The 21,638-nt window shown below is 38.8% G+C and overlaps 1 protein-coding gene and 1 non-coding gene across 13 annotated transcripts in view; both read left to right on the top strand.

The window, feature by feature from the left end:
• NEK10 (NIMA related kinase 10) overlaps positions 1-21,638 on the top strand; it is a 273,507-nt gene that overhangs the window by 87,035 nt on the left and 164,834 nt on the right. The gene's annotated exons all lie outside the window — the stretch shown is intronic.
• LOC117084590 lies at positions 15,946-16,049 on the top strand. Its single transcript, XR_004437522.1, has one exon. It is a non-coding gene; the product is annotated as a U6 spliceosomal RNA (small nuclear RNA).

Here is a 21,638-nt window from a genome sequence, read left to right as displayed (position 1 = left end):
GTCTTCCAGTTGTAGACTCTGTTTCTTATGTTCTGTGTCTTTTTCTTTGTAAACTCCCCTGCTCTGCTGAGCATGTCTTCTGGTACTTTTCTAAGAAAGAGTGCTTTGGGCGTTATGTTTTTTGGATGTTCACTTGCTATACAAATGTTTTTATGGAACTCTCTTATTGGACTGGTAGTTTGGCTTGGTGTATGTATTCTCAGAGGAAAGTCCTTGTTCCCTCAAGTTTTAAAGGCATTTCTCCAGTCTTCTAGTATCTAGTTTTGCTGTCAGGAAATCCGATGTTCTTCTGATGCCTATTTCTTGATACATGAAGTATTTTATCACTCTGGAAAATTTCAGAATGTTCCCTTTATCCGCTGCTTTGGATGAGTCTTTAAAATCCAATGTGTCTGTAGTTAGGTGTGCTCTTCAATCTGGAGACTTAAAATTTAAGTCCTGGGAAGTTTCCTTACATTATTTCTTCACTACTCTTCTCCCCTCTGCTCTCTCTGTTTTGATTTTTAGAGTTCTTTTTAGTCTTAGATACCATATGTACAAAATGGTCTCCTAATTTAAAAAATAATTACCTTAGTTCTTAACTGTTTGTCTCTTTGTTGTAATTGAGTTATTTCTTCAACTTTCTTTCCCATTCCATTGCATATTAAATTTATATTATCATATTTTAATTTCAAAAAATTTTATCTTATTTTGTGTTTTATTTTTATGGAACCCTGTTTTTATTCTTTCTCAGGGTAATATAGACTTTTTTTTCTCAGCATCCTGAATTGTTTCTGTATCTTCTGAAGGTGTGTGTGTGTGTGTATATATATATATATATACACACACATATATATACACACACACACCCACACACACCCACATACACCACACATATGTATACATACATATATAACACTAAGCAGGAGTATATATACACATTTTATTCCTGCTTAGTCTTATCTCTCTTTCCGGCTGGGGGCTTTTCTCAACTGTCTTGTGACCCTGTGCTGGTCTTTAATAATTCTGAGGAAGTCATGAAAAAAGCTGTTGGAAGCACTGTGAGTTCCAGTTGAGGCTGTCATCTGGTGCCTTTCCTTATAGTAAAATGGAAATTTTCCTTTGAAGACTCCAAAATCAGTATCTAAACTTTTATTTTTCTAGAGAATACTCTTTGAGTATCTTGCCTGGGGGTATGTGCACCTGTTTGCTGGCATTCTGGGAGCAGCATCGACAAACAGGACTCAGGGAACCACATTCAGTTTATAGATTTTTGTTGAATTCTGCTCTGCTTGGTTCCTTGCTGGTTTATTTCTTTGAAAAATGAATATTTTGTTAGTGGCAGAGGGTGCTTGATTTACTGGCTGTGTGTATGTGGGAGGGCACCTGGGAACTTTTTCTCAATTCTATGTATTGAGCTTTCTGCTTCTCTTCTCCCTTGGATGGCACCCTGGGCTCTGCAGGGTAAATGGGCTCCCCTCAGCCTTCCTCCTCAGACACATGGGGGGCACTTTTGCTCTGCTGAGTCTGACACCATCTTCTATCTACTTTCCATCTGCCACAAGTTTATTGGAATATCTCATCCTCTGTTGTTGCCAAGCCCATTCTCATTGTTCCTGTGGGTTAGTAACTTTCCAAAGAATATCCCCTCTCCCAGCTTTTTCTTTTTTTTCCATTTTAGTAGGGTTTGAGATTTAGAGGAGATAAAAGCATATGGTCAATTTACCTTTTAACCCAAAATGGGCAGGCTAGTTACATTCTAAGTTTACACATTTGACTTAAAACATCCCATTTTCATGTTGACTCTCTAATAAATATATATATTTCTACTTGCATTCAAGTCATATAGGACTCCCTAGAAAAAGTTACTTTGTTTTACAAAAATAAGCAAACCTTTGTTTTGTCCTTCCCTGTCCTGCCCCTCAGTGTTATTTTACTCAATCTTATTAATATTTATCAGAGTTCTCCTTAGGAGTTATACAATTAAAGAATTACTTCCAGATTTTTTTTTTTTTTTTTTGAGATAGAGTCTTACTCTGTCACCAGGCTGGAGTACAGTGGCATGATCTCGGCTCACTGCAACCTCTGCCTCCTGGGTTCAAGTGATTCTCTTGCCTCAACCTCCCGAGCAGCTGGGACTACAGGCGCATGCCACCACGCCCAGTCAGTTTTTGTATTTTAGTAGAGACGGGGCTTCACCATGTTGGCCAGGATGGTCTCAATCTCTTGACCTTGTGATCCACCCTCCTCGGCCTCCCAAAGTGCTGGGATAATAGGCACGAGCCACCACGCCCTGCCTACTTCCAGATTTTAAGGCCATTTAGCTTTAAGTGAAGCAGTATTTTCCTAGTTTCAAATAAAGAAGCAGCACAGGTTGGTGGCATACTGGTGAGGCTAGCAGCCTTCAGATGAAGAAGCAGTGAGCAGCCTTCAGAGGAAGAAACTAGCCTAGTCTAGTTTCTCTTCACTAAAGCAATTGTGTGGTTAGGGCATTGAGGTACTCCCATTATTTTCAGTGAATATAAAATGATTTTATGACTGAAAAGATAATCCATAGAGATTTGATGTCATTCTTTAAAAAATATTTTAAATATAATAGTGCTGAAATATTTTTCAGTGTCTATCTCTATTGATATAATGTAAATATGTCCATTAGTCTCTTATCTTTAAGAGGGATTACGGTTAAATTAAAACCCTGCAGCATTAATTTAAAACTAAGTGTACAAAATTTCCATATTTTAGGAAGTGGAATGCAGCTGCAATTAGTAGAGCTTGTGAGAACGCGCTGGCTGCTGTGGATGTTAAAGCGTGTCACCTTGGAGGGGCAGCCTTGTTATGTTTTATTTTTCTCTTTGCTTGTGCTGGAAGGTTTATTTACTTCCAGAAAAGAAACACAGAATTGCCAAATGATGTTTAAGATGCATGAGACAAAGTGTACTGAAAATGTGATCAGAAAAAAGAAGCTTTCAGGAAACTAAAATTTTCATCTTCTCATTTTTCTCAATATAGGTGAATTAAATGTTTTAAGATTGAGGTTGGTTTGCAATTATTTATAGTAAGCATGCTGACAGGAGTTTGCTTCGCTGAGGAAGCAGAGTAGAAAGTACTCACATATTCTGTTATGCTTGGTTTTACAAATGCTATGTATTTTTAAGTCTAAATATATTTCCATTTGAAAGACTCTCTTTTGATGACATGTGCCATGACACATGTTCAGGTCTTGCTGCTCCATTTATTTGCAGCCTTTGAAACCATACAAGGGAACAGACTCCGACTCAGCGATACATGGGGGTGAAACACAGTCAACATTTGCCCTAAATACTGTCATCTGCCAAGTGAGGTCCGTATTGTGCCATCACATTACAAAACGACTCTTAAGGGAATTTGTAAAAATGAACTTACCCTTGAACCCACCATTCCATATTTCTTGACCTTTTCAAATACCCACATTTTAATGTAAGACTTCCATGTCCTCTTGCCTCCTCTGCTCTCAAATAAAAAAAAAAAACAAAACTCATTTAATTATAGTTAACAGATTTCAGACACATGGGCTTTAGTACATGACGCAGAAGGTCACATGTTCATCTTGCAAACAAAGAGTCTGTGTGAATTTGTGTTTCTCAAGTGATATATGGCAACTGCTCTGATGGTAACAACAAGGACAAGCCTGATTCAGTGTTAAGTTTATCAAAGGCTCCAAGGCTCATCAAATGTTATCACAGGTCAGGCATTGCCGGATAGATAAAAGATGAAAAGCCATGGTTTCTTCTCCCTGAGCTCCAGTCTTATGGGGAAAACTTCTGTTATGCGCTCAGCAATTACCTTCCTAGCTGACACATCCTACAAGTGAGCACAGCAAGCAAGAGGGACATAACCTATGTGTTCATGAAGCTTGTAATTGTATTGCAGAGTGATGAAGGTTAGAATGTATATGCAAAAATACTGTAACAAGTAACAAGTAACCTGAAAGTCTCAACAGCCTAAAACAGTGGCAAACTACAGCCTGTGGGACAAATCGAGCTGTGGCCTATTATTATATGTCCTGTGAGTTAAGAATGGTTTTTGTATTTTTAAATGCTTGTTGAAAAAGAAGAGTACCTGACAAAGACCGTATGTGTCCCGCAAAGCCTAAAATGTTTACTATCTGGCCTTTACAGAAAAAGTTTGTCTGCTCCTGACTTAACAAGATTCATCTCCTGCTAATGCCACGTGTCCATTATGTGTTAATAAGGGAGTTTCTTCTGTACTTCTTCTACATCCCAGAGGCAGGAAAGACAGAACACGGGAAACCATGCCGTGTCTCTTAAAACTTCTGTCCCAAAGTAACACATGTTACTTCTACTCAGATTTCACTGGTCAAAGAAAGTCAGGTTTAACAGGATGAGGATGCGTTCCTCCCCCAAGAGAATATGAGTGAATGGCTATATAGTCTATCACAGCTATATAAGCACTGGGGAAAATGTGACTAACTCTGCCTTAGGGATCTTTTGGTGCAGAGTTAGCAGGAAGGGTAAGAGCAGTTAATGCAGGGGCATAGCACATGCAGAGGATAGGGACATGAAGGAGTATAGTGTGTCTAGGGACTATCACAGTGTTTGATGTGGCAAGAGATGAGGGAGACTTGGTGGGTGGGGAGCTTGGTCGAAGACTTATCCTCAGAGATTTTTCAGACTGGAAATTATATGATCAGACCTGGGAGGTAGAAGGATTATTAAAATGGCAGGTGAGGGAGCCTGCTGCAGAAAGACTGAACACAGATACTCAGTTTAGGACATGTATCAGTTAGAATATGTTCTATTCTAACTGTGCCAGAAGGTGCCAGAAGCCAAACTAACAATGGCTTAAACCATGAGGATATTTAGTTATCTCACAACAAGGGGTCTGAGGGTGAGTAGTTCCAGGGTGGGTTCAGCAGCTTAGGGAGATCAGCCAAGATCTAGGCCTTTCTGTCCTTTCTTTCCAGTATCCCTAGTGGTTTGACTTCTCCATATGTTTGTCATCTCATAGTTACAAGACGGTTGCCAGAGTTCCAGACATTATTACCAAATTCAAAGACAGGAGGAAAGCTGGCTGCATGGGTAAAATCTAGAAAAAAAAAGTGTCTTCTTCGAATGCTGTCTCCTCTGGTTTTATTGTTAAAGAAACTCTTTCAAAGAAGGTCTCCAGTAGCCTTATATTGTGTTGACTGAAACCAAGTCATGTGACTACTCCTCATTGTAAGAGAGAGTGTTGAGGTGAGCTTCCAGCCTCTATAGTTGGAGATGAGAAAGGGAGAGGATTTGGTTGATGGCTTTTGGAGAGCTAGCCCACAATGTTTGCCACTGAAGTTTCTTGCATTTGTCCAGGAAAGACATGATGTGGGTTTTTCCAATGACAGCAGGAGAAGAGGATGGAAAAAGGGGCTCAATTCAGCAGTTATTTGGGACCCAGAATTAAAAAGATTTGGTGGCCAGTTAATGAGACGTGAGGTATGAGAGCAGTTGAGAAAGAGGCTAAGTTTGTGAAGATTGCTCTACCATTGGCAGAGATTTAGGTGTAAGGTTTTGGACATGCTTAGTTAAAATCTGATAATGCTCTTCTCCTGGTTAAAATCCTTCCAATAGTTGCCTATGATATTTAAGATAAAGTTTAGTTTCCTTATGGCACCCAAGGACCTTTCTTCGTAATCTCCTCCTTGCTCCTTGCTCTGACCTCCTGGGACAGATTGCACTTTCCTGAACAGGATGTGGCTGTATACCTCTGGGACTTTTAACATGCCATCCCACTGCCTGGAATGCTCTTCCTCCCTTCTGCCACTTAAGTCAAATGCCCTTCCTCCAGGTCGCATCTTTGACATCCACATCTGATATGTCCAGTTTCTGGGATCCCTTAGTATACTGGGCTTGCCTGTCTTATAGCACATAGCACAAAGTATTGAAAACACTGGCTTATTGCCATCTGTTTTTGACCTTGTGAGAGAAACGAACTTTCTTGACCTTGTATCTCTGATAGCATTTAATATTTTTATTGACTAAATGAATAGAAGAATGAAAGAACAAATGAATGAATTAATGAGCAAATGAACAAAAACACATTCAGGTGGAAATTTACAAATAGGGAGCAGAGATTGAGGCAATACCTGGGTTTGAGATCTCCATCTGATAGCCAAGATTGTCTAGAAAGAGTGCTTAAAACAAGAAGAGTTGAATATTAATGTAGAAATTGCATGCACACATGGGCAAAGGTCCAAGCAGTTCCCACTGTCATCTTAGCAAACAGTAACCCAAAGAAAAAAATTATTTTCTTGAATGCCACCAAAGTTTAAGACATTGAATTGGACCTACCCTGGATTGCCAGAATCCTCGACATTTTAAATTTTTTAGAGGATTAGAGGATTTTTAATTGTTATTGGTTGGCTAAACTGCTGCTGAGAAATCTGTGTCATTATATTAAAAAATGAATTAGTACTGCAATTGTGATAGGGAACTCAAAGTCCTTATATGCACATTATTCATATACTTACAAAACCTCCTGGTCAAATACATATATGATGGACTCTATTCGTGGTTTTTGTAGGTCTGTCAACATGCCTTACTTTGAACTTGTTCTGTGGTTTACTTCTTGTTAACAGGATATAGTGTCTATTTGAGTTTGAGCTGACACAACTTGAGTACTCTTAAAAGACTGCAGAATATTGAGCCACTTGTGTTAAATACCCTCATAGCAACTGTTGTGAGAAGGATCGCCATGAAATTTTTCTTAGTCAACGTATTGGCCTCATGTTAGTAAGAAAGGAAGAATATTTTTGTCAAGTTATCACAGTTGCCTTGTATTGCCATTGGGTCTCATAACTTAAAAAGGAAATGTCAAAGGAAATTCAATCAATTCCAATTTCTGAAGTACTTTAAAGATTCTTGCACCTTTGGTGGGTCATTCTGCATTTCTCAGATGCTGTAATTTTGAGTTGGCTACAAGAAAAAGTTAACAATGGCAATTTGACAGAGTTATAGTCAGGTGGGGTTGGTTCCTAACCCTGACAATTGTTATGCTCCTCTGATGAGACAGCGAGCTGGGTGAGCACAGAAGGAGACACCAAATTTTTACGACCTTAGATGAAAGTTGGAAATAGTAACCTCACAATTGAGGTTTATAAGGCCAAATAAAAACACCAAAGACTAAGGTTAATAAAATAGAGTTCATTTTAGTGTGTATTTGGGATATGATTTGGTTCTCTGGGAGCTTTTAAATGAAGGGGGTAGAATCTGATGTGTGATGTGTTCCGGATGAGTTGTTTTCATTCTGTGAATTTTCCTAAAGTGTGTTTTCTGAAGCAACATAGTGAGTAGGTGGTAGTACCTATTTTTATAGAGACTAATTCAGTGGTACAGAGTACTATGCTTCTGATTATGTCATCAGCATTTCCAGCCAGCTAAGTCTACTAAAGCCATTGGAGCTTCAGAGATACTGCCTTGATCTCCATCCTAGGCCTTTTAAGAACTAGTATCATGCCACACACAGTGTGTATGTGTGTGTGTGTGCACGTGTGTGTGTGTATGACTGCATGTGTGCACATGTGGGAGAAAAACAGAGTGCACCCCTGACTTCTCATCCTCGTAGGAGTCTGGCCCTTGGCACTTTTATGTAATATTAGAGCTATAGGTACAGAGCTCTATTATTCCAACTGATAGTAACCAGAAACAAACCCCATTCTGAAGAATGATTTTAGAAGAGCCCTCTGTGGTTTACTTCCCATTAACCCCAGATATAGTGTCTATTTGAGTCTGAGCTAAGGACATGAGTTTTTCCAAAAATTCAGTCTGTTGATAGACATCTTAGAACGAGGTGATGTTTATGTACCACAGATATGGAGTTACCTAGAATTCAGAAAGCATTCTTTTATAAGGTGTTGAATTTTTCATCATGAAGCTCTGTGTCATCGTAACTCCATCAATCAAATCAAGCAAATAATGATGCTATTGAGAAAGAGAAGTTCCTTCCCTCTCCCTCATCCCTGGGGGAGTCCACACTGGAGAAGAAAGCTTTGGAGAAGTGGAAAGTGGCATGGTACAGGGGTCCCTGGAACACCAACACCAAACACCTGCCCCCTACTCTTTGTTTAGGAATGTCCACTTTAGACTTAATCAGCATGCCATTTGTTGAATTAGAAGTAATTTTAGTATTAATAGTAGTTGTGCTTCATTTAGCAGAAGGTTGGGAAGCAGTTTGGGGGGCAGAGATTAGAATCCGAATGACCTTCAGAGGAGGAAGTGCCAACGATACGGGTTCGTTGAGGGAAAGCTCTTAGGATTATCCTGGGAAACTCCTTCGTGTCCCTCACTGACTCCTGCACTGAGAGGATGTTACTGATGGTCAGGAAGCAGTTGGGGGGCAGAGATTAGAATCTAAGTGACCTTCAGAGAAGGAAGTGTCAATGGGACAGTGGTTTGTTGAAGGTCACTCTTCTTTAATGATCTTACCACAACTGTAAGTTTACATTTATATGTGCGATTCTTTATTTAATGTGTATCTATACCACTGGTCCCTAAAGTCTGTGTCATCAAGGATGGTTTTTGACCTGGTTATCATCTTATCTTGAGACCTGGTTCAGCACCTAGAACATATGCTTTTAGTGTTGGACAAATGAGTAAATGGACAATCGTGAGGTCCAGATAAGGCAGCTGGAAACTTTGTAAAAAAGAGCAATCAGAAGACCTTCTGGTATATCAGTGGGAGCCTGATGTGATGAAGGCAGGTGTTGGTGGATTGTTTCATTGCCAAATACCCTGTAGGATGGATTAAAAGGAAAAGCTTTCTAAAGAAGTGCGTCCCCTTTTTTGCAGGAGGAGTGACAACCTAAGCTTCTGGCACATTTAAACTATACTCAGACGAATCAAAAGAAAGATGCAGATACAAGAGCTAGTGAGGGGCTGAATATAGCAGCAAGTGAGAAAAGGCAGATTTCATGCCCAGGAAATGGGGAAGATGAGATGCCATCTGGTTTACTGGGATATCCCTGATGACTGAATGATGAGCCCGGTCTTAGGTGGGAAGTGGCAGGTGCTTTATAGGGCTGGAGGTGAAATCCCAGACAAAGGTTGGGACTTTATGGTTGAATTTGGACGTCACTGACACGTATGTGATGGGTGAAAGGTTGTGAACAGCTGGGTTCCCTGTGGAAAGGTACGGGGATACCTTGCATCTGTACAGTATTTCAAACTGCTTTTCACCTATTGTCATGCTGTTGTTGAAGCAACCCTTTGCAAACAGTAAGATAAGTTTTATAGGCCATTTCTGAAAACCAGAAAGCAAGAATCTAGGGAGTCAGCGAAAGCCCACACAGGTTTTCCATCTGAAGGCTGGTAATTGTAGGCTGCAGTGTAAATGTGCTATAGAATTTAACATTTTCTATATCATTTGTTCTGCCAGAGGGGACAATTTCTTTGGATCCTATATTTTTTTCATACTGTGCTGTATGCAAAATGCTTTCTGTTGTCATTTTGAATACCTATAATGGCACATGAATGCTTTTATGAGTAAAGTTTCTGAAATAAAACATTTTCTTCTTCTCCAAATATGATCACAAATGAGGAAAGAGTAATAGAAACATTTGTTACCACCAAACATTGTTACCACCGAAGTCTCCCAAATGTCCAAACAATATTAGTTTTTGCTCATTTTAAGAATACTTCTCAACTATCTGTGTTTTTATGGATATCTGTCCAAGTGTCTGCTATTATCTAAATTAACTGGAGTGAATAAATCATTGTAATGCTTCTCAGTTTTTGCCTTTCAAAATAAATGACAGTTTAATAAGAATAAGATGACTTATGTAGATTAGAATGAAAAGTCAAAGCATTAGTTTTGGTTATAAGTTGGTCAAGAATTGTGTGCCAAATTATAGTGGGCTTCCTAAAAATATTGAGGTTTTAAATGTTGAATACTATTTTTTTTTCTGTATAGTGATTGCTTAATTTTAACTCATTTTCTCTGGTACATAAAAGGGGAAAGGAAAGATAGCAAGTCATCTAGTTTGTGAATAGTTGTTAACACCACCTTATATGATTTAGTCTTCTAATATGTCCTATATGTGAATAGTACTACTAGTTGGAGAGGTTAGACAGACAGATAGATAGGTAGACAGATACATACATGGATGGATGGATAGATAGAGAGGCGGATGGATATACATATAGTTATGCATATATATGTACATATACATGTATTAAAAGATACATATCCAACAGTCTACAGGGATAAGCAATACAAAGTCCTCTCATGGATCTTTCTTACTAGGTAGAAATGACAGACCCTACATGATTGAAAAAATACTAAATAAATACATAAAGTAATTTCAGATAATATGTTAAGAATTAAATAAATGTAATAGAAGAATATTGAAGGAGAGGGCGTTTTTTTAATAGTGTGTACAAGAAAAGTCATTCTGAATGCCCAGATCATGTACGGTCATATAGACCTGGTAGTAGTTTGGCTTTTATTCTTAGTATTTATCAAAAGTCTTTGTAGAACTTTAACCTTGTAAGTAGTGACAAATGAGTAAAGGGACAATCGTGAAGGCTACTTTAGATATTTAAAAGATCATTTGGGATCTGAAGTGGGGAATTGTGTTTCATGAGGAGAGATGGAAGGAGGGAGTCTGTTCAGGAGGAATAGCTCAGTAGCCTCCGTGAAAGGTCACAACAGCATGGACTAGGATGATAGCAGTTGTATTCATTATCCATTGCTGGGTAACAAATTCCCCAGAAATCTGGAGGGTTGAAATAACAAACATTTATTTTCTTATAGTTTTTGAGGATCAGGAGTCTAGGAGAAGTTTATCTGGGTGATTCTGACTCAGGGTTTCTCATGAGGCTGTAGTCAAACTGTCGGCCAGGAATGCATCATCTGAAGCCTGGACTGGGGCTGAAGGGTCAGCTTCCAAGAAGGCTCACTACCATGGCTGGCAGTGAGTTTTGGCTTTTGGCTAGAGTGAGTACCTCATTTCTCTTACATTGGGCCTTTTATCCTTGAGGGCTGCTCTTCTCTATGTAACCTCTTCAGCAGAATAACCTTTACTATTCTACATGGTGCCGGGTTCTGAAAAAGAGTCAGTGAGCAAGAGAGAGCAAAACAATTGGAAGGGTCAGTCTCTTTATAACCTAACCTTGGAAGTAACATCTCATCAGTTCTGCTATAATTCAGTTCGTTAGCCATGAGTTGCCAAGTCTCATCCACACATAAGAGAAGGATAGTTAAGATTCACCTCCTGAAGGGAGGAATGTTAAAGAACTGGTAAACATTTTTCAAAACTATAACTTCAGTGGAGGTGATGAGAGGTGGCCTAATTCACTATATATAAATACTATATATATATATATGTATATATAAATACTATATATATATATATACACCTGTTTCTTTGCTCATCCAGAAGAAGCAACTCCTCATCCATTGAAGTTTTATTGTGAGATTGCAATGATTCAGTCATATATATATATATATATATATATATATATAACTTTTTTGTAGAAACAGTAGGATTTTGCTGTGGTAAAGGAAAGTGAGGAACTATATCAGTCAGGATTCATTCATGAGACAGAAACCACTGAGTAATTTTAACAGCCCAAGTTTCATGTACTAAAATGATTTCTAACTAGTATTAAGATTAACTACAAAGTGTTAAAGACAACCCAATAAAGAATACAGGAATAGCATATACAGGTATACCTTGGAGATACTGTGGACTTTGTTCCAGAACACCACAATAAAGCAAATATTGCAATAAAGCAAGCCACATAAACTTTTTGGTTTACCAGTTTGTACACATGCTGTGTTCACATTATGCTATAATGTGTTTTGTGTGCAATAATAGCATTATGACTAAAAGGCACATACCTCAATTAAAACATAATTCATTGGTAAAAAATGCTAACAATCATCTGAGACTTTAGCAAGTCATAATTTTTTTGCTGGTGGAGGTTCATGACTTCATGCTGCTGACTGATCAGAGTGGTGGTTGCTTACATTTGGCGTGGCTGTGGCAATTTAATAAAATAAGACAACAGTGCTGCAGAGATTGTCTCTTCTTTTCACAAAATATATCTCTGTAGCATGAAATACTGTTTCATAGCCTTTTATCCACAGTAAAACTTCTTTCAAAATCGGAGTCAATCCTCTCAAACCCTGCTTCCTCTATGTCAATTAAATTTATGGAATATTCTAAACCTTTTCTTGTCATTTTAACAATGTTCACAGCATCTTTCCCAGGAGTAGATTCCATTTCAAGAAACCTGTTTCTTTGCTTATCCAGAAGAAACAACTCCTCATCCATTCAAGTTTTATTGTGAGATTACAATGATTCAGTCATATCTTCAGGCTCCAATTCTAATTCTAGTTCTCTTGTTATTTCCACTACATCTGCAATGAGTTTCTTCACTGAAATCTTGAACCCTTCAGAGTCATCCATGAGGGTTATAATCAACTTCTTCCAAACTCCTGTTAATGTTGATATTTTGACCTCTTCCTGTAAATCATGAACGTACTTAATGGTGTCTAGAATGGTGAATCTTTTCCAGGAAGTAAACATTGCCCAGATCCATTAGAGGAGTCACTATCTATGGCAGCTATAGCCTTATGAAATGTATCTCTGAATTAGTAAAACTAGAAATGACTCTTGATCTATGGACTACAGAATGGATGTTGTGTTAGCAGATGTGAAAATAACATCCACCAGAGCTCTTGAGTGATGAGGTATAATGTCAACAAACACTAATATTTTGAAATGATTTTTTTCCCTAAGCAGTAGTTCTCAACAATGGGCTTAAAATATTCAGTAAACCATGCTGCAAATAGAAGTACTGTCGTTCAGGCTTTGTTGTTCCACTTTTAGATGACAAGCAGCGTATATGTAGCATAATTCTGAAGGGCTCTAGGATTTTCAGAATGGTCAATGAGCATTGGCTTCAACTTTATTACCAGCTGCATTAGTCCTTAATAAGAGAGCCAGCCTGTTCTTTGAAGCTTTGAAGTCAGGCATTGACTTCTCCCTAACTGTGAAAGTCCTAGATGGCATCTTCTTTCAGTAGAAGGCTATTTTGTCTACATTGAATATCTATTCCTTAGTGTAGCCACCTTCATCAACTGTCTTAGCCAGATCTGGATAACTTGCCATAGCTTCTGTATCAGCCCTTGCTACTTCACCTTGAACTTTTATGTTATGGAGATGTCTTCTTTCCTTAAACCTCATGAATCAACCTCTGCTAGCTTCCAGACTTTCTTCTGCAGCTTTCTCACCTCTCTCAGCCTTCACAGAATTGAAGAGAGTTATAGCCTTGCTCCAGATTAGGCTTTGTCTTACGGGAATGTGTTGGTTTGATCTGTCCAGATCACTTAAACTTTCTCCTTATCAGCAATAAGGCTGTTTTACTTTCTTATCATTTGTGTGTTCAGAAGTGCCACTCAACTGAGTAGCACTTTTGATTTTCTTCCAGAATTTTTCCATTACAACTTAGCTGTTTGGTGCCAGAGGCCTAACTTTCAGCCAGTCTCAGCTTTTGATGTGCCTTTCTCACTAAGCTTCATCATTTCTATCTTTTGATCAAAAGTCAGAGATGTATGACTCCTTTCACTTGAATGATTGGAGGTCAATGTAGGGTTATTAACTGGTCTAATTTCAACATTGTTGTGACTAGGGGAATAAGGAGATTCATAGAGAGTGAGAGCTGGGGGAACAGCCAGTCAATGGAGCAGTCAGAACACACACATTTAGCAATTAAGTTTGCTATCTTATATGAGCATTGTTTGTAGTATCCCAAAACAATGACAATAGTAACATCAAAGATCACTCATCACAGATAACCATAACAGATATAATAATAATAAAGTGTGAAATATGAGAATTACCAAAATGTGAGAGATATAAAGTGAGCAGATGCTGTTGAAAAATGACGCTGATAGGCTTGCTGGATACAGGGTTGCCACAAACCTTCAACTGGTAAAAAAGAATGCAACATTTGCAAAATGCAACAAAGTGAAGCGCAATAAAAAGAGGTATACATATATAAGAAGCAGCTACTACCTCTAGGGCTGAGGCAAACTATACAAAGAAGGAGCAAATTTTAAGACAGCCCCTCTCCTCAAGGGCTGAGATCCAGACTCTGTTGGAGAGGGTATGACTATAGCCCACTGATGGCAGAAATTGTATTGAAATGCTGCAGGACAAAGCTGTCAAACAGAAAGCTGCCCCTGGAGTGATGACCATGGTTTTCAGGAAGCCATTTTCTGGGGGTTGAGTAGAACTGAGTGGGAAGCTGTTGGCTTGGGTGCTCATGAGACTAGCTAGACTGAGCCTGGCCAGAATGCTGGTAGAATTTACTGGGAATCTACCTGTGGAGGTGCTGTGAAAACAGCTGAGATGCCAGCAGAATTTCATGGTATGTTGTCTGCTGGGGTGCTTGCAAAATTTGCCAGGAAGCTGGATATAGTGCCAGTGGAACTGTCTACGAAGCTGCCTCCAGGGGAAATGAGCACCACTAAGCATCCTGCACACTGCACAAGTGCTACAGGAACAAGGAAAGAGAGGAAGCATGTCAGAACCTGGAAAAGAAGAGAAGCCTCTCCTGCAGTTTCTCTTCAGCACCCTCTACTGACAAAGCTTTACATCAAGCCAGCTGGTAAAGGAGAGACATTACCAAGGTCCAGCTCCATTAACAAAGCAGGGCAATGATGAAGGGTGGATTTGATGCTGAAAGGGAGTAAGTTGACAGCTAGCACAAGAACTAAGGAAAGTACCTAGGTCAATGATGGTGCCACTTACTGAGATGGGGAACCAAGGAGGAGCTGTTTGGGTTAAGATTGAGAATTCGCTTTGAGTGTGTTAATTTTGAGATGCCTAGGAGACTATTAAGTGAAAGTTTTAATTATCCAGATAAATATGTAAATCTGGTGCTCAGAGAGAGAGGAAGGGGCTATTTCCAACAAATGGTGCAGGAACAGTTGCAAATCCCCATAAAAAGTCAGAACCTCAACCTACATATTGTATCTTATATAAAAATTAGCTAAGCTCAACTATCACAAGAAGAGAAAACCAAACACCGCATGTTCTCACTCATAGGTGGGAACTGAACAATGAGATCACTTGGACTCGGGAAGGGGAACATCACACACTGGGGCCTATCATGGGGAGGGGGGAGGGGGAGGGATTGCATTGGGGAGTTATACATGATATAACGTTATGCACATGTACCCTAGAACTTAAAGTATAATAAAAAATAAATAAAAAAAAAAAAAAAAAAAAAAATTAGCTAAGCTTGGATCAGATCATAGCACTATATGAAACTTAAATTGTGAAACTTCTGAAAGAAAAAAATGGATATGGTGTTTGCAGTATTGGGCTAGGCAAATATTTCTTAGACATAACATCAAAGCCATAACATGTAAAATAAATTAATAAATTTGACTTCATCAAAGTTTAAAACTTCTGTTCTTTGAAAAACATTAAGAGAATGAAAAGATAAGCTGCAGACTAGGAGAAAACATTTGCAAATTGTAGGCTGGGCACAGTGGCTCATGCCTGTAATCCCAGCACTTTGGGAGGTCAAGGCGGGTGGGTCACGAGGTCAGGAGATCAAGACCATCCTGGCTAACATGGTGAAACCCCGTCTCTACTAAAAATACAAAAAAATTAGCCAGGCGTGGTGGTGGGCGCCTGTAGTCCCAGCTACTCGGGAGGCTGAGGCAGGGGCATAGTGTGAACCCGGCGGGTGGAGCTTGCAGTGAGCCGAGATTGCGCCACTGCACTGCAGCCCAGGTGACAGAGCGAGACTCTGTCTCAAAAAAAAAAAAAAAAAAAAAAAAAGAAAAGAAAAGAAAATATTTGCAAATTGTATATCTGACAAATAATTCATATCCAAAACTCAAAAATAAGAAAATAAACAACCTAATGAAAAATGCAAAAACTTGAGCAGCCACTTCACTAAGCAAGATACCCAGGTGCTCACGGTGGCAGCACATATACTAGAATTGGAATGATACAGAGATTAGCATGACCCCTGCACAAGGATGACACACGAACACATGAAGTGGTTCATGTCTTTAAATGAAGATGCCCAGATGGCAAATAAGTGCATGAAAAGTGTTCAACACCAATAAGCTCTAGGGAAATGCAAATGAAAACTATGCTGAGATATCACTACGTACCTTTTAGAATGACTGATTAAACAAAAACTGACAACATTAAATGCTAATGGGGATGCAGAAGCAACTGGAACGCTCATATTTCTGGTGAGAGAAAAAACTGGAAAACATTTTTACTTGGCAGTTTTTATAAAATCAAATTAAACACATGCTTATAATATGATACAATAATCCCACTCCAAGGCATTTATCAAAGGGAAATGTAAAATTATGTTCCCACAAAAATTCATATGCACATATTGTACTTACCTGAATCTTCAGTAGAATGTTGACTAGGAATGCTGAGAATGGTGGACATGTTTTGTTTTTGAACTTAAAGGGGAAACACTCAGTTTTAGCGTTAAGTAGATTGTTAGCTACAGCTTTTTTTTGGTAGATGTCCTTTATCAGGTTGAGAAAGTACCCAAGTACCCATCTATTCTTATTTTGCTGAAAAGAATAGATGTTGAATTTTGCTGATGCTTTTTGCACGTCTGTTGAGATGATCATATGGTTTGTCTTCTTTTTTTTAAATTATACTATAAGTTCTAGGGTACATGTGCACAATGTGCAGGTTTGTTACATATGTAAACATGTGTCTTGTTGGTGTACTGCACCCATTAACTTGTCATTTACATTAGGTGTATCTCCTAATGCTATCCCTCCCCCTTCCCCTCACACTAAGACAGGCTCCTGTGTGTGATGTTCCCCTTCCTATGTCCAAGTGTTCTCATTGTTCAATTCTCACATATGAGTGAGAACATGCAGTGTTTGGTTTTCTGTCCTTGCGATAGTTTGCTGAGAATGATGGTTTCCAGCTGCATCCATGTCCCTACAAAGGACGTGAACTCATCCTTTTTTAAGGCTGCATAGTATTCCATGGTGTATATAAGCCACATTTTCTTAATCCAATCTATCGTTGGTGGGCATTTGGGTTGGTTCCAGGTCTTTACTATTGTGCATAGTGCCACAATAAACGTATGTGTGCATGTGTTCTTTATAGCTGCATGATTTATAATCCTTTGGGTATATACCCAGTAATGGGATGGCTGGGTCAAATGGTATTTCTAGTTCTAGGTCCTTGAGGAATTGCCACACTGTCTTCCATAATGGTTGAACTAGTTTACAGTCCCACCGACAGTGTAAAAGTGTCCTATTTCTCCATATCCTCTCCAGCACCTGTTGTTTCCTGACTTTTTAATGATTGCCATTCTCACTGGTGTGAGATGGTCTCTCATTGTGGTTTTGATTTGCATTTCTCTGATGGCCAGTGACAATGAGCATTTTTTCATGTGTCTGTTGGCTGCATAAATGTGTTCTTTTGAGAAGTGTCTGTTCCTATCCTTTGCCCTCTTTTTGCTGGGGTTGTTTGTTTTTTTCTTGTAAGTTTATTTGAGTTCTTTGTAGATTTTGATTATTAGCCCTTTGTCAGATGAGTAGATTGCAAAAATTTTCTCCCATTCTGTAGGTTGCCTGTTTACTCTGATGGTAGTTTATTTTGCTATGCAGAAGCTCTTTAGTTTAATTAGATCCCATTTGTCAATTTTGGCTTTTGTTGCCATTGTTTTTGGTGTTTTACACATCAAGTCTTTGCCCATGCCTATGTTCTGAATGGTATTGCCTAGGTTTTCTTCTAGGATTTTTATGGTTTTAGGTCTAACATTTAAGTCTTTAATCTATCTTGAATTAATTTTTGTATAAGGTGTAAGGAAGGGATCCAGTTTCCGCTTTCTACATGTGGCTAGCCAACTTTCCCAGCACCATTTATTAAATAGGGAATCCTTTCCCCATTTCTTGTTTTTGTCAGGTTTGTCAAAGATCAGATGGTTGTAGATGTGTGGTATTATTTCTGAGGGCTCTGTTCTGTTCCATTGGTCTATATCTTTGTTTTGGTACCAGTACCATGCTGTTTTGGTTACTGTAGCCTTGTAGTATAGTTTGAAGTCAGGTAGTGTGATGCCTCCAGCTTTGTTCTTTTTGCTTAGGATTGTCTTGGCAATGTGGGCTCTTTTTTGGTTCCATATGATCTTTAAAGTAGTTTTTTCCAATTCTGTGAAGAAAGTCATTAGTAGCTTGATGGGGATAGCATTGAATGTATAAATTACCTTGGGCAGTAGGGCCATTTTTCACAATATTGATTCTTCCTATCCATGAGCATGGAATGTTCTTCCATTTGTTTGTGTCCTCTTTTATTTCGTTGAGCAGTGGTTTGTAGTTCTCCTTGAAGAAGTCCTTCACATCCCTTGTAAGTTGGATTCCTAGGTATTTTATTCTCTTTGCAGCAATTGTGAATGGGAGTTCACTCATGATTTGACTCTCTGTTTGTCTGTTCTTGGTGTATAGGAATGCTTGTGTTTTTTGTGTATTGATTTTGTATCTTGAGACTTTGCTGAAGTTGCTTATCAGCTTAAGGAGATTTTGGGCTGAGATGATGGGGTTTTCTAAATATACAATCATATCGTCTGCAAACAGGGACAATTTGACTTCCTCTTTTCCTAATTGAATACCCTTGATTTCTTTCTCTTGCCTCATTGCCCTAGCCAGAACTTCCAACACTATGTTGAATAGGAGTGGTGAGAGAGGGCATCCCTGTCTTGTGCCAGGTTTCAAAGGGTATGCTTCCAGTTTTTGCCCATTCAGTGTAATATTGACTGTGGGTTTGTCATAAATAGCTCTTGTTATTTTGAGATATGTCCCATCAATACCGAATTTATTGAGAGCTTTTAGCATGAAGGACTGTGGAATTTTGTCAAAGGCCTTTTCTGCATCTATTGAGGTAATCATGTGGTTTTTGTCTTTGGTTCTGTTTATATGCTGGATTACGTTTATTGATTTGCGTGTGTTCAACCAGCCTTGCATCCCAGGTATGAAGCCCACTTGATCATGGTGGATAAGCTTTTTGATGCGCTACTGGATTCTGTTTGCCAGTATTTTATTGAGGATCTTTGCATCGATGTTCATCAGGGAAATTGGTCTAAAATTCTCTTTTTTTTGTTGTGTCTTTGCCAGGCTTTGGTATCAGGATGACGTTGGCCTCATAAAATTAGTTAGGGAGGATTCTCTGTTTTTCTATTGATCGAAATAGTTTCAGAAGGAATGGTACCAGCTCCTCCTTGTACCTCTGGTAGAATTCTGCCGTGAATCCATCTGATTCTGGACTTTTTTTGATTGGTAGGCTATTAATTATTGCCTCAATTTCAGAGTCTGTTATTGGTCTATTCAGGGATTCAACTTCTTCCTGGTTTAGTCTTGGGAGGGTGTGTGTGTCCAGAAATTTATCAATTTCTTCTAGATCTTAGTTATTTCTTGCCTTCTGCTAGCTTTTGAACGTGTTTGCTCTTGCTTCTCTAGTTCTTTTAATTGTGATGTTAGGGTGTCAATTTTAGATCTTTCCTGCTTTCTCTTGTGGGCATTTAGTGCTATAAATTTCCCTCTACACACTGCTTTAAATGTGTCCCAGAGATTCTGGTATGTTGTGTCTTTGTTCTCATTGGTTTCAAAGAATATCTTTATTTCCGCCTTTATTTTGTTATGTATCCAGTAGTCATTCAGGAGCAGGTTGTTCAGTTTCCATGTAGTTGATTGGTTTTGATTGAGTTTCTTAATCCTGAGTTCTAGTTTGATTGCACTGTGGTCTGAGAGACAGTTTGTTATAATTTCTGTTCTTTTACAATGCTGAGGAATGTTTTACTTCCAACTATGTGGTCAATTTTGGAATAAGTGCGATGTGGTGCTGAGAAGAATGTATATTCAGTTGATTTCAGGTGGAGAGTTCTGTAGATTTCTATTAGGTCTGCTTGGTGCAGAGTTGAGTTTAATTCCTGGATATCCTTGTCAACTTTCTATCTTGTTGATCTGTCTAATGTTGACAGTAGGGTGTTAAAGTCTTCCATTATTATTGTGTGGGATTCTAAGTCTCTTTGTAAGTCTCCAAGGACTTGCTTTATGAATCTGGGTGATCTTGTATTGGATGTATATATATTTAGGATAGTTAGCTCTTCTTGTTGAATTGATCCCTTTACCGTTTTATAATGGTCTTCTTTGTCTCTTTTGATCTTTGTTGGTTTAACATCTGTTTTATCAGAGACTAGGATTGCAACCCCTGCCTTTTTTTTGTTTTCCATTTGCTTGGTAGATCTTCCTCCATCCCTTTATTTTGAGCCTATGTGTGTCTCTGCATGTGAAATGGGTCTCCTGAATACAGCACACTGATGGATCTTGACTCTTTGCCAGTCTGTGTCTTTTAATTGGAGCATTCTCATTTACATTTAAGGTTGATATTGTTATGTGTGAATTTGATCCTGTCATTATGATGTTATCTGGTTATTTTGCTCATTAGTCGATCCAGTTTCTTCTTAGCATTGATGGTCTTTACATTTTGGCATGTTTTTGCAGTGGCTGGTACCAGTTGTTCTTTTCCATGTTTAGTGCTTCCTTCAGGAGCTCTTGTAGGGCAGGCCTGGTGGTGACAAAATCTGTAAGCATTTGCTTGTCTGTAAAGGATTTTATTTCTCTTTCACTTATGAAACTTAGTTTGGCTGGATATGAAATTCTGGGTTGAAAATTCTTTTCTTTAAGAATGTTGAATATTGGCCCCCTTTCTCTTCTGGCTTGTAGAGTTTCTGCCGAGAGATCTGCTGGTAGTCTGATGGGCTTCCCTTTGTGGGTAACCCGACCTTTCTCTCTGGCTGGCCTTAACATTTTTTCCTTCATTTCCACCTTGGTGAATCTGACAATTATGTGTCTTGGAGTTGCTCTTCTCGAGGAGTATCTTTGTGGTGTTCTCTGTATTTCCTGAATTTGAATGTTGGCCTGCCTTGCTAGGTTAGGGAAGTTCTCCTGGATAGTATCCTGCAGAGTGTTTTCCAACTTGGTTCCATTCTCCCCATCACTTTCAGGTACACCAGTCAGACATAGATTTGGTCTTTTTACATAGTTCCATATTTCTTGGAGGCTTTGCTCATTCCTTCTTAGTCTTTTTTCTCTAAACTTCTGTTCTTGCTTCATTTCATTCATTTGACCTTCAATCACTGATATGCTTTCTTCCAGTTGATCAAATTGGTTACTGAAGCTTGTGCATTCATCATGTAGTTCTCGTGCCATGGTTTTCAGCTCCATCAGGTCATTTAAGGACTTCTCTACACTGCTTATTCTAGTTAGCCATTCGTCTAATCTTTTTTCAAGGTTTTTAGCTTCTTTACGATGGATTCGAACTTCCTCCTTTAGCTCGGAGAAGTTTGATCGTCTGAAGCCTTCTCTCAACTTGTCAAAGTCATTCTCCATCCAGCTTTGTTCCATTGCTGGCAAGGAGCTGTATTCCTTTGGAGGGGGAGAGGCACTCTGATTTTTAGAATTTTCAGCTTTTTTGCTCTGTTTTTTTCCCCATCTTTGTTGTTTTATCTACCTTTCATCTTAGATGATGGTGATGTACAGATGGGGTTTTGGTGTGGAGGTCCTTTCTATTTGTTAGTCTTCCTTCTAACAATCAGGACCCCTCAGCTGCAGGTCTG

Source organism: Trachypithecus francoisi, unplaced genomic scaffold, assembly GCF_009764315.1.
Source record: "Trachypithecus francoisi isolate TF-2019V2 unplaced genomic scaffold, Tfra_2.0 Lachesis_group0, whole genome shotgun sequence".
Classification (NCBI taxonomy): domain Eukaryota; kingdom Metazoa; phylum Chordata; class Mammalia; order Primates; family Cercopithecidae; genus Trachypithecus; species Trachypithecus francoisi.
The sequence above is the reverse complement of the archived record's forward strand: the minus strand, read 5'-3'. Positions and strand labels throughout refer to the sequence as shown.